Source organism: Echinops telfairi, unplaced genomic scaffold (genome assembly GCF_000313985.2).
Source record: "Echinops telfairi isolate 266 unplaced genomic scaffold, ASM31398v2 ScPeMD7_2;HRSCAF=8, whole genome shotgun sequence".
Classification (NCBI taxonomy): domain Eukaryota; kingdom Metazoa; phylum Chordata; class Mammalia; order Afrosoricida; family Tenrecidae; genus Echinops; species Echinops telfairi.
In genome coordinates this window covers 50,006,439-50,020,847 of record NW_022103898.1, presented here as the reverse complement: position 1 = coordinate 50,020,847, position 14,409 = coordinate 50,006,439, and the positions used below count along the sequence as shown (strand labels likewise).

Sequence of the window (14,409 nt, the reverse complement as noted above, 5' to 3'; positions counted from 1 at the left end):
ATGTTGGACTTGTGGGCTTGGGCAGCATTGGGTTGGGATGTTTTCGTGATGCACATTTTCTTTACATAAAACTCTCTCTTATACATGAGTCGCTGTGGACTTGTTTCTCCAAAGTACCCAGACTAATACAGTCAATAAAACAGAAGTAAACATCTTTCTGGTATTCTCTGCTTTGAGCCAAGATCCATCTGACATCATTAATGTTCCTTGTTCCATGCCCTCTTCTGAATCTGGCTGGAACCACAGGAAGCTCCCTATCAATGTACAACTGCTGCTGGATGATTTTCAGCAAAAATTTAATTGCATGTGATATTAATGATTTTGCTCTATTATTTTAGAATTCTGTTGGGATGGTCGGTCACCTTTCTGTGGAATGGGCTCAAACATGGATCTCTTCCAGCCAGTTGGTCAAGTAGCTGTCTTCCAAATTTCCTGGCATAGAAGAGTAAGTGCTTCTAATACTTTACCAGCTTGTTGAAGTATTTCAATTGGTATTCCACCAGTAATTCCTGAATAAGGAAGACCTAAGGTAATCAATTCTTGAGTAAGGAGGACTGAGGAAGAGTAGATGCACTTGAATTGTCATGTGTTTCACTATTAAGGAGAGTTTTGTTTTACATGGTAACTCAGCATACGCAAAAGCACAAAAATATAAATAGCTGAAGTAAAGGTCTCGCCATTCTTAGCAAAAAAAGAAAAAGAATAATGAAAGTACAATGGACTGCTAAAAGAACAAATCAATCTGTCTAGAATAAGTATGGTCAGAGTGCTCCTTAGAGGCACTAACGGCAAGACTTGGTCATACATACTTTGGACATGTTATCAAGGAAAGAGACTTCCTGGAGAGAGGAAGGCTCGCAAAAAGGTGGATTGGCACAGTGGCTACAACAACAAGCTCAGGAACAGGAACAATTGTAAGATGGCACTGGACTGTGCGGTGTTTCATTCAGTTGTGCCCAGGGGCACTATTGGTTGGAACTGACTTGATGGCACCTCACAAAAACAACAAGAGCATAGTGAATAAGCCCAAGACCTAAAAGTCAGCTAAACTAGCTACAACCTCCTTTATTTCACCCTTCTGTGCCTCCAGTCCCATATCTGCAAAATGGGCATTCTAAAAGTAGCTGCCTCATAAGCTTGCTGTGATGACAAACTAAATGATCCGTAAACAGTGCGACACCTAGCATGTAGAAAATGCTGAATTCATGGGAGTTCTTAGTATAAAACAATAAGTTCCTGACTTTAGGGTGGGTTTATATTCTGATGTCACAGGTCAGTGCTAGCATAAATTGTGACAGCCAAACACATTTTTCCCTCTGAGTTGTTATTGTCATTGCCTTTTATCATCATTATCTTTATAAATCACAACGTTAAGCATTGATAAGTGAACTTCTGAGAATGATAACCTTAGAAAATTACTCTCTGCCATTTTATATGTGGTACCTATACTCACAATAACATACAAAAAACATAACTTTTGAAATAACTCAAATAAGTTGTAAGTCAGAGACTATCTAAAAGAGCTTACTGTAAATTGCCTGCTTACTGCCTATCTTCTCTAGACTGCAAACTCGATGCGGCGCCTGTGACGTCGTGTGCGGCACATAGTGAACTCGCATTTGCTTTTCCTCGGAGAGCTGAGTGGAGGACAGAAGAATCAACGGAATGCATTGCCGTGCGAAGCTGGTGCCATCAAAGATGAAGGAATAAAATGCGACAGGAGTAAGCAACATTTCATGCTTCCACAGGTAGCGAGGAGTAGAATGGTGATTCAATTCACAGCTATCTAAAGCTGATGCTCATAAACGTTTTTTTTATTGCACTAAAAAAAAAAAAAAAGCAAGCTCCTAAGGAAAAGAGCTGGGAATACCCACTGTCCTTAGGTCTAGTCCGACTCACGGCAACCCTAGGAAGTTTCCAAGACTGTGTGGGGGGAGCCAGCCCCCAACCCCCCACAAACTAATCACGGGTTCCGTAGGCGCAATGGTACGGTTAAGATATATAAAGATTATAGTAAAGTCATAGAGAAATGGGAGAGAGAGTAAAATAAAGAAGTCAGACACATTTCATGGAAGCATGCTCCTCTTGGTGGTCCTACATGGAGGTGGGGGACGAGCGGGGAGGAGAGCATGACGTTTTATTTCTAACCAAAACTTATATATCTTTGGGGCATCAAGCCCTCTGATTACAGATAAAAATCTATGTCATTGGAAGGGGTTGTACCATAGGCAATACAAGCAGTAAGAAGGGGATGACCTAGGAGTGTACAAGCAATAGAAAGGGGAGAGAATAGGGGTACATATGTGACAAGATGGGTGGACCCTAGACTCAATATAGTAGCCCTAACCTAAGTCATCCTTGAGGGGTCCCGGGCTTGCCTTTGGGCACTCCTTCAAGGGAACAATGTCAGAGGGAGTGGGTAGCTCTAGAACCCTTAAAAGGACAATAACCTCTGAACTATTTTCATTGACCCCCTAGTGTACAGTTATTTACCACGTATGGCAAGCAGCATCTTCGGTTTAGCATATATTTGGGAGAGAGAACTTGGGAGAAATCTTTGTTTCCCCCAACTACAAATCTTTCTAGGGGTAGGCAGAGCAGCTGTGCATCTGAACTGCCAACCTCGTGGTCAGCAGCCTGAAGTCTAGCCCCCAGTGCTCCCAGGGCTCCAGGAAGCACTGGCACGTATTTTCTATTATTGTTTTTAGCTTTATAGATGAAGACGGCAGTACTGGGGGGTAGTGACAGGAATAAAATTTTACCACTTGTAAGAGTTAGAACTCCCTGCCCCACATGCTCTTCTCGCATCTAAAGGCAATGCTTTATAAACGCCCAGCTCCAAGGATGAGCCCAAAGGTCACTTGTGGTTATGCTTCCCCCAGTCAACTGTCTGATGTCAGTCTATGGTCCTCAAGCTCACTGCCACGGAATCAACTACAACTCGTAGTCACCCTATAAGACAGGGCAGATCTGACCCTGTGGGTTTCCAGGACTGTAACTCTTTACAGAAATATAAAGTCTTTTCTTTCTCCTGCTATACCTGTTTAGCTAATGTCACAAATAAGTGAATAAACAGACCAGTAAAATAAAACCACTGATCATCTACACCTGTGTTTCCCAAGGCACCCGGGGGCTGCAGAAGCAGATATTTACATGTCCTCTGAGGTTACAGCACACAAAGTTGTCATTGCTGGGGTGGGACGGTGCTCAGTCCGTTCTTTCTTTTCTGTTGCTCTGAAAGGGGGACGGTGGGCTAAACAAAAAGCTGTAAGCCCTGTTTTAAACAATCACTGAATCAACTTTCACCACCTATCCTTCAACTTTTTCTGCACATTTCTAGAAAAAGGATGCTCATTAATTCCTAGGAAGAACCCATTCAGAATATGTGCTAAAAACCTTTTCTAGAATGAAAGGCTGTCTGTCATCTTACACAAATGAATTGAAAACTTGGATGCAAACAAGTACTTGGACAGCAATATTCTTTGCAGTATTATTGACAATAGCCAAGAATTGGAAACAATCCAAGTGTCCATCAACAGATAAGTACAATATGGTAGACAATAGAATATTATTCAGTCATAAAGAGAAATAAGGTTCTAGCATATTCTATGGCATGGATGGACCTGGAAAAGTTTAAGCTGAGTGACATACACACACTAACACTATGATCTCATATAGATGAAATATGTAAAATAAGCAAATGGAGACTGAAGTTTCTTAGTGCACACCAAGTAGAAGCAGGGAATGGCAAGGTATTGACAAACAGGTAGAGTTTCTATTGAGCAAGATGAAAGTGTTTAGAAAAGCATAGTACTAATAAGTGTAGGACATCTAAAGATAATTCATGTTGATTGATTTTGCACATAAAAATTGGTTGATGTGGCCAGCCCCAATCCCAACAATGTGGGGACACCACACACACACACACACACACACACACACACACACACACCACACCCTTGGGCCAAAGGAATGCACTTCAGAGGACAGCAATGAAGCAACAGCACAGGGACGGGGGGCACGTCTGATCAGAGCACACAAGAAGGAGAGAGAGTGGAACACATCCTGGCCCACCAAGCCCCGAGGACAATATTCCTGCTCAGAGCAGCCAATACACAGAGAGGTCATAGAGCTGGCCCCACTATGAGACACAACATCCCTCACTGACCCATAGCGCTATGGGGACAATACTGGAGACAAAATGCCGTAATTGTGTCCGATCTGACCCCACTACATTAAAGGCATGCAATAGAGCAGCAAGGAGAGCAAAGCAATGAAGTTCCTGGTGAATAACAAAAATGGATTTGGGGGCCAGGGCGCGGCACTCTATCAGAATCGACCCGAAAGCACTCCTAAAGGTCAACAAACAATTTATAGGCTTTTCTTTTTTTGTCATTTTTTTAAAGTGTTGTTGTTTGGTTTTTGTGGGATTTTTTGTTTTGTTTTTCTGTCTTGTTTTTGTGCTTATTATTGTCTCTGCATGTTTATCTAGAAAAGGTAGGAGGGATAAACAATCCGGAGAAACAAACAATGGAACCAAAGGTTCTGGGAGGACATGGGAAATGGGGAGGTGGGGGAAAGGAAAGGGATGTCAACAAATCCAGGAACAAGGGAACAACAAGTAATCTAAAATCAATGGCAAGGAGGGCATAGGATGCCTGGTGGGGCTTTATCAACGGGAATGTAGCTGAGAGGAATTACTGAAACCTGAGTGAAGACTAAACATGATAGTGGGACAAGAAGAAGTAAAAGGAAATAGAGAAAAGCACCAGGAGGCAAAAGACATTTACAGAGGTCCAAATACAGCCATGTACATATGTAAATATATTTATATATAACAATAGGGAAATATATATATATAAAGTATTAAGGAAGCAGACAGATATTGGGCCTTGACTCAATACCCCCTCAATGCAAGAACACTTTGTTCTAATAACCCAGCATTCTATGATGCTCACCTGCTGGACACGATCGTGGAAGACAAATGGGTGCATAAGCAAATGTGGTGAAGAAAGCTGATGGTGCTGTGCTATCAAAAGATATAGCATCTGGGGTCTTAAAAGGCTTGAGGATACATAAGCGGCCATCTAGCTGAGAAGCAACAAGGCCCACATGGTAGAAGCACACCAGCCTTGTGATCATGAAGTGTTGATGGAATCAGGTACCAGGCATCAAAAACCCAGAATGAGAGGGTGTGTGGAGTGGAGACCCAAAGTCCATCTGTAGACAATTGGGCATATCATTATAGAGGGGTCACAAGGAAGAGACGGGCCAGTCAGGGTGCAGTATAGCACCAACAAAACATACCACTTTCCTCTAGTTCTTTAATGCTTCTCTCCCCACTCTCCCCCCACCATTCTTCTGACCCCAATTCTACCTTAAAAATCTGGCTAGACCAGAGCATGTACACTGGTACAGATAAGAGCTCAAAACACAGGAAAACCAGGACAGATAAACCCCTCAGGACCATTAATCAGTAGGGATATCAGGAGGGAAAGGGGAACCAATTACAATGATCTATATATAACCCCCTCCCAGGGGGTTGAACAAAAGAAAATGGGTAAAGGGAGAGAGACAGCGGTCAGTGTAAGACATGAAAAAAAAATTATAAATTATCAAGGGTTCATGGGGGGGAGGGGGAATGTGCTGATACCAAGGGCTCAAGTAGAAAGAAAATGTTTCGAATTTGATGATGGCACCATATGTACAAATATACTTGACACAATGGATGGATGCATGGATTGTGATGAGAGTGGTTCAAGCCCCCAATAAAATGATTTTTTTTTAATTGGTTGAAATAGCAAAGGTTTTGTTAGATACATTTGCTGCATAGTTAATATTTCTTTTTCCCCCCCAGATATTTCATTTTATTGGGAGCTAATACAGATATGTCATATCATAGCTCAATTACATCAAGCAATACTGTACAATTGCTACCTACATCAATTTCAAAACATTCTCTTCCTTCTTGAACCCTTTATAGCAGCGCCCCCTTACCCCACCCCACTCCCAACACTGGAACCTCCAAGAACGCTATTCTACTTGCTATCTCTATAGGTTCATCAATCCTGGGTTTCATATACTGAAAAAAATATATAACACAAATTCATGAAGGTGACTGTGACCCCTAATGGCACAATACATCTGGATAAACTCTAATATGAAAAACAAAACAGAAAATGTTGAAAAGCAGACCAGGCCCTACGTGGTATCAGAGAGGGGATCGACTGCCAAGGTTTTAATCGCTCAAGTCAGATGCACTATTTTCATCTCCTATAGTCATCTCGCCAATGCACTCTGTTTGGTCACCAGTTTCTTTCCATCCCTCTATGATGGATAGGTGGAAATCTCTGGGGATGTATTTCCTATGTACATCTCACAAATGTATTTTACGTTGCCACTGTCATCCATAGCCTTCTACAAACGAGATTCTCACAATTTAGGCTCTGATACTGTTCCTGCCTTTAGCTTTAGTCTATATAATTTACAACCTTTCAGTGACTGATGATGGTGTGCTTCTTCCATGTAGACTTAGTTGACATCTCACTTAGATGGCTGCTTTTTTGGACAGAAGCCTTTAAGACCCCAGATGCAATTTTATCTGATAGCTGGGCGCCATCTAATTTCTTCACTACACTTTGCTATAGCACCCGTACTTCTGTGTTACTATTGTGATACTAACGTTCTGAGATTTAAGATCAAGTAGGGCCATGATGTAAGAATTATTTTTTTTTAAGTTGAAGCTAGGATTTAGTGGGAGTCCAAAATCCATTCCTGGATCTATGCTTGTTTTTATCTGCCTTTGGCTTCCTTTAGCGACATCATTGTTAATTTATGGCAGAGTCTTATATATCAGCAATCTCCCTTGCTGAGACATAAAGCTCTCCTGTTAATATTGTCATTGATTAGCTCCTGGTACTAATTTTGTTTTAAAGTATCATCAAAAGTTTATTGTTTTGTCAGTACACCTTGATGAAGCTTAGAACTGGATCACCTGGGCCTTTCTCTTCTTATCTCCTCCCAGCTCAAAATGCTTTCACCTCCGTAAGAGTCAACCTTCCCTTAGATCCGCCATTGGGCTCAACACATTCAAGTCTCAACACAAACGTCTTTGTAATTTTAGCCTTCTTCCGGAAAACCGGCTTAGTCTGCCCACCATAGCTACTCTGCTTCCTGTCATATTGCTGCTCTCCCTGGGCACACAGATAGTCTTTGCCCTTCTTGGATGGTGACTCTTTGTGGGGTTGGTGCTTGCCACACATCTTAGAGAAAGTCCGGCAGGTTTCAGGAATTTTGCCATGTTTACAGGAGCACTACTGTCACAGGAAAAGAAAAAAAAAAGCTGGTACTAATTTCTTAAAGCCTTGTTGAGAGAGGGCTATTGGGCCAATGTAGGTTTAACTCCCTATCACAATACCTGAATTATTCACTTGTATAGAACCAGTCCTTTCATGACTGGATGCTATTTCCCCAAATTATGGGAGTTAGTTGCCAAGGAAAATTTGCAATAATATTCATTGATCATGTCAGTCATGGGTTCACCAGGTATTTAATATATATCTTAATACAGCAGATAGGGCATTGATACAGTAAGTCAATGATTGTAAGCCTATTCACAGTTCAATAATCTTGACATAACTGTCTTCTGCTTTCTTCAAAAACCGTGGGTTTTTACTCTTAAGTCCTCAGGTTAAACTTTTCTTGAATAGTACTCCCTGTCATTGAGTTGATTCATACTCAAAGAAATTCCACCAAAAAAGCACTGCCACGGCATCAATTCTGACTCACAGCAAACACAAGGGACTGAGTAAAACTGCACTCTGGGGTTTCTGAGATGTAGCTTTGCCAGAGCAGACAGTCTCACTTTTGTTCTCCTGAAGAGTTGGGTTCAAACTCCTGAGCTTGCAGTTGGCGCCTCAGTGCATAACCTACTCTGCCACCCAGGTGCCTAGACACCCCATTAAAAAAAATCGCCTTTCGAGTCCATTCCCACTGATAGCATAAAGTAGAACTGCTCCTGTGGGTTTGAGATTAGAAATCCTTTCTTGTGGAGTAGCTCGTGGTTTCTCATGGCTTGCCTAGTGGTTAGCAGCCCCGTGTGTAACCTTCCAAGCCACCAGAGCTCCTTAGAGAATGCTGTAGGGCACCATAGAGTTCTATAGGACACTTCCCCATATGGTTTCCAAGGCTGTAAATCTTTCTAAATCACTTTAACACATCTTTCCCCAGTGAAGCTGCTGGAGGGTTTGAACCACTGATCTTCTGGTTAACAGACAAGCACTTTAACTACTGCACCACCAGGGCTCTCCTTTAAAAATAGGGAATATAAAAAAATTTAATTAAAGTCTGTCACCTTTCACTCTCTGCCCAATTATGTAGCTTTGCCCCTTGAAACGATGCAATATTTGAAGACAAACCATTAATTTATTCAGCAAACATTTGAGCACTCATCTGTCAGCCCTGTGATAGGCAATTGGTATACAAAGATGAATATAAATAACTTATGTTGTTAGGGTAACAGCTGTGGAAAAGAATAATTTCAACATCTTGTGGTAAGTGCTCTAGTAGAGTTATAAAGAAAATGTTTTTGAAGCACCAAGAAATAAGTGATTTGGGGAAGGAGTGGGTTGGCAAATTAGGGGTATTGGAGATTTTGTTTCTTTATTTTGATCACCAGGCATCTCCAAAGTCTCCCCTAATTCTGGAGAACACACAATAACCAGGGATCCAGTTCCACCACCTTGAAGGTGGTCAGACGTTTCTCTCCCTCCTCCGAGCAATAGAAGGGGAGCATACGACCTGGAAGTCTGAGGAAATAAATAATCATTATTATTCATCAGTTACTATGTGTTAGTTTTGTTTTAAGCACTTTAAACATATTAGCTCACTTCGTGCCAACAAAACTCAATGAAATTGGTGCTTTTTTTTCCGTTTGTCATCTTACAGGTAAGAACAAAGATTTTCAACATAATCAAGCAACTTTGATAAAAAGCTAGGAGGCAGCTGTCTCTGGAGAGCACTTGTTTAAAGGCTACCCTGACTCTCCCCTACCCAACAACTGACTGAGCACAGGGTCCATCTGAGACTTTCAAGGTCATAATAACTGTTGAATGGAGTCCAGTGAGGCAGTCTAGGACTGCCAAGTGCCAGGAATCTCTAGGGCTTGGCCCCAGTACTAGAAGTCTCCCCGGGCCCTGGTTAGACTCCAGGTTCTGCTGTCCAGACTGGCCCATCTCCCTCCGCTCCAGCCTGTTCTCACCGTGGGTCGGTTGTTGCCACGTAGTTGATTCTCATTCAGGACAATGTCCTGTGTGCAGAGAAGGACTGCTTCACCAGGTGTTCGGAGCTGTGACCTTTGGGGAGCAGGTCGCCAGGGCTGTCTTCCAAGGCACTTCTGGGTAGATTGGAACCCCCATCTTTTGAGTGTGAACCCCTGTCTTTTGGGCAGTAATTGAGCACTAACCATTTGTGCGAATCAGGGAATCTTATTCGCCTGCTTGGAGGTGCATTACCAGCACATCTGTTTTTATGGCCATTGTCGGAAACCAGACTTGACTGCCTCCATGTGCAAGTGCTTTCTAGAACTCTCACCTCAGGGACATCTTTTCTGATCTACTTAATGAAGTTCCTCCAGGATTGGATGGTTATTGCTTCTCCATCATTGATCATCTACTTTACTTGTCTGTTTACTTTTTATTCCTAGCTTCTGTCCCTAGAATGCAAACCCCAGGAGGTCAGCCAATTTGTCTACTTTGTCATTATTATGTACCCAACATCTTAATCTGGGACTGGACTTGGTGGATATTTGATAAATATTTATTGAATGGTTGAACTAATTATAACTGCACTAGTATATTGGGCAAATCTGTTTCAATAGACCTCTTTCAAGTGTTAAAAATCAACGAAGTCACTTTGGGCACTAAGAAGATCCTGGCCCAAGGCCTGGTATCTTCAGGGGCTCTGTGAAAGCGGAACAATGAATGGGAAGACTGAAGAACTGCTGCTGTGGAATCACGGGGTGACCACAGTAGCAGGAACAAGTGTGGGGATGGTACAGGGCCAGGCAGCATTTCAGTCTGCTGTGCAGAGGTCACAAGGAGCCCGCACCCAATAGCAGCAATAGGAAGGCTCTCATACAATCTAGTTTTCATATCTTTCAGTACTTGCAGCCAGGCTAACAATGTTCTGTCCTACAAATATTATTCTTAAAATGGGTTTTCCCAAATAACACAAAACTCTAGAAATACATGAGAACACAATAAAAAATAGAAGAAATAGTATTAGATTGTCACTAATACTATACATAGCATTTTACCTTCCATTATCTAATGCAAGATGAGCCCTAATGGTGCAATGAGTTAATTTGGGGGCTACTGGCCCAAAAGGTCAGTGGATCAAACCCACAGCAGCGCTGAGGTAGAACGGCGAGACAGTGCACTTCTGTAAATATTTACAGCCTTGGAAACACCTGGGAGCAGTTCTATCCTCTACAGCAGTGGTTCTCAACCTCCTCGTGCTGCAGCCCTTTCATACAGTTCCTCATGTTGTGGTGACCCCCCAACCATAAAATTATTTTCGTTGCCACTTCATAAGTGTCAGTTTGCTACTGTCATGAATCAGGTGACCCCTGTGAAAGGGTCGTTCGACCCCCAAAGGGGTCGCGATCCACAGGTTGAGAACCGAGTTCTACAGAGTCACTGGGTAGGAATCAGTGGGAGAACATAAATGGACACCTACTTTAAAGTTCACAATAATGTTGAAAATTAGACGACTACCTGACTGCCTATCTGCCTACGAGCGAGCTCTGGGGGCACAGCGGATTGGATGTTGGGTTCTGACCACAATGTCAACAGCTTGAACTGCCTGCCTCTCTGTAAGAGCGAGATGAGCTCCCTGCTCCAGTCAAGGTGTAAAGCCTGGGAAACCCACAAGGGGGTTCTACTCTGCCCTATAGACAAGGGCAATTGACGGAAATTAGACTCACTGCCATTGAATCAATTCTGACTCAAAGGGACTCTGCTGGACCAGGTCAAACTGTCCCTGTGGTTTCTGAGACTGGACCTCTTTATGGGAGTTAAAAGGCTGATCATTTCCCCAAGGAGCAGTGAGTGGATTTAAACTGTTGACCTTCCGGTTAGCAGCCCAACACATTATCCACTATGCCACCAGGGCTCAGAGTTAGATTGTTTGTTTGCTTGTTTGTTTATTAATCTATTGCTATCTGTCTTCTGCATCATTCTTTCCTCCATTTTCTATGTTCTAATTACTCTGATGCTCTAATGTCTCTGGTCTGCTTTATGTTGCTTGAACCCAACAACAACAATAACAACAACAACAACAACAACCCACTGCCATCCCCCAATCTTACGGTCTTTGCACTTGCTATTCTTTCTTACCAGAAGGTTCTCATCCTACATTTTTGTAACTCTGGGTCTTCTCATTGTATAAGTAGCTCTCAATCACATCCCGCTGTTCAATTTCCTTTTCTCCATTTACCGCTCTCTGGAATCTTATTATTTATTTACCTATTAAAATATTTTGTCTGTCTTCCCTAACTGGAATGCAAGCACTATTATGACTATACAGAGACCTATCTGTCTAGTTTACTTCTGTATTCACCATACTAAATACCTAAAAATTAGGCATGGCATGTATTAAACACTCAAAAATATTACTTTTAGTTTTTCTCTTTCGTGGATTTTTATAGGAATCATATCTTTTCTTTCCTAATTTGTAACTTATTACTTGGATATAAAAAGCATTGCTTTGAGCCCATCAGTGATTTTATTGGGTTACTTAAGAAAATCACCTCTTAACTTCTAATCATTATTATTATCAAATAATCAGAAAAATTTGTTCCTCTTTAAATATTTTACTTATTCCTTTTAAAATATTGGTGAAATCACTTTTGTACTCTTCTCTATGCTACAAAGAATGCTCTCCCTTTTACCACTCAGCATGGTAGTTGACATTACCCTCTGATGGTTAGTCTTTATCGTGTTTAGGAAGTCTCCTGATTATAAGTTACTAACAGTCATTTGTTTTACCTTATTTTATGTACATCACATGTACCTGATGTGCATTTTGGGAGAAAGACAAGGTTTTCTACTCCCATTAAGAATCTCGGAAATGAGTCAGCATCACCTCGGCATGACAATGAGTTTGACTTGGATGTGTCTCTTTGCAAACCAGGTGATCTCATTGCTCACTGGATTCCTCCACATGGTATGGAATAGGACTGGATTCCTCCACATGGTATGGAATAGGACTGGATTCCTCCACATGGTATGGAATAGGACTGGATTCCTCCACATGGTATGGAATAGGCACGTTCTTTATTATTTGCATGGGCATGTGTATATGAGTGCAATAAAGTATATAATTAAATAGTGTTAATTTTTAGCATGTCATCAATATCTCTGAAGACGATATGGCTTTTCTCCTTTAATCTATCAAGATAAAGGATCAGAGTACAAAATTTCCTAATGTTTATGTTATTCATAATTAGGAAGGCTAATAACTGCCTCTGAAGAGAGAAGGGAGGCAATAGGGAGATTCACCAGGGTAGAAAAGGGGCTGGCATTCAGGGCCAGGGTCGAGGGGTGGCAAATTTCTACACTGCCAGAGCAATCCCACATGACAAGGAAGTTTGGAGACCCAAACGCTAACCATGCTTTAACTGGAAAGCAAGATTAACTGGGAAATAAGTAGATGTTCTTCATCATATTCTTCTTTGTTTTTAATTAGTCTGGTTACTATAACAACTCATAATGTTTCTTAATTTTTAATCTTTGTAAGAGTTTTGGAATGAGCCCTGCTTGATATGGTGTATTACTGTTTCACTACTACAATACTGGTATTAAGTACTTTTATATTTAATTTTAAAGGGAGAGAGAATATTTCAGTTTTTAATAATTTCATCATGTTGCTCATTATGAATTTATTAAATAAGACCACTGCGCTTTTCCACATCAACTGCGCATTAACCTGATTATTTTAGTCATATGTCAGTGAAATTGGCAATATGAGCCTACTCACAAAATTATATTAATTTCCACTCAATTTGATCTCATTTATTGGTACCTGTCATTCAAACCAGGTATCATTTTAGAATATTGATTTGGCTGACAAAATTACATATTTGCTCTTTTTTCTATCTCTATGCCTTTGATAAATTTAAGCACCTTCTATGCCTCTCGTCCAAAGTATTGCTAGCTATATTGAGCATGCCAAAAAAGTAAAACATTGGAGCAATGTTTCAACCACTAAGACTGCAGATGCACTGTACGTACCTCTACATTTTCCACATGGGTCAGTGAGCATTGTAGTGTCATGATTATATACTTGAGTTAGGACAATGTGCCTGCAATTTGGTGGGATTTATTCTTAGCGATCCCATGTGGTCTCTGTGGATCGTCACTCTAACCCGAGTGACTCTAACTCTACCCTAGTCATCTGAAAATAAGCCTTGGGCTTTGCTTCCAGGAGGCAGCAATTGGTCAGTCGCTAATTTTGTGAAACACCTTACCAATATTTTGGAAATCAGACTATCTGCCCAGAAGCAATGACTGTCCTCCAATTTTCCTCAGAGAGCATGGAGAACAGTATCTCAAACATATTCCAGAAGTTTTCTATTATTGCTAGGTAAATTGAGCTGTGATTTGGGGCTCTCTCTCTCCCGCCCCACCCTCAAACTCTTCCAATCGAACTTTCCAATCACTCTTATTCTGTGAAACCCATTATTCTATACTTTGTTGATTTGACGATAATTTTCTTGGATGGTAAACAAAGCAGAAAGTTTTATATTGAAATATCATAACTGTTACCACCCTGGGCAATAAATGAAAATGGTGGTGTTGTGATTTTGTTTTGTGTTGACTAGGAGAGGCTATGATTCTCAATGGTCTGGCAGAATTGGACAGGCCGCTTTTTTATAATGCAATGTAACATACACGCTGTCCATTTTGTGATCTGATGTGAACCGCCAATCAACTAAAAACCAATCTACTATTTTGTAGTATAACCTGCATCCAATATATATGGATGTCTCAGCAAAGCTCCCTCTCTTGACCCTGCATCTGACTCACCATGTTATGACCTGTAGCTCTCAGGAAGTGTCTTTGTGTGTACACCTATACACATAACACATGAACACATAAGGGTAGGTGAAAACTATTGCTACTAGGGTTCCACCTTATCTATACATAGGTTTATTCGAACCAAAACATGTTTAAATATCGCTCTGTAATCAGGTGATAACCTTAGACTGATCTGTCAATTTGGAGTGCATTTGCCCCTGCAGCCATGTGAGTCAAGAGGGGCCTCCAGTTCCATGCCTGACTCACAGAATTGAAACTTGGATGTCTCCACAATTTCATGAGCCATCTCCTTGGAATATCACACACACAC

General features: G+C 41.3%; 1 protein-coding gene across 1 annotated transcript in view; it reads right to left on the bottom strand.

Annotated features, from left to right (window-relative positions):
- The window catches only part of LIN7A (lin-7 homolog A, crumbs cell polarity complex component), a 246,476-nt gene that overhangs the window by 215,735 nt on the left and 16,332 nt on the right, over positions 1-14,409 (bottom strand). The window lies entirely within an intron of this gene.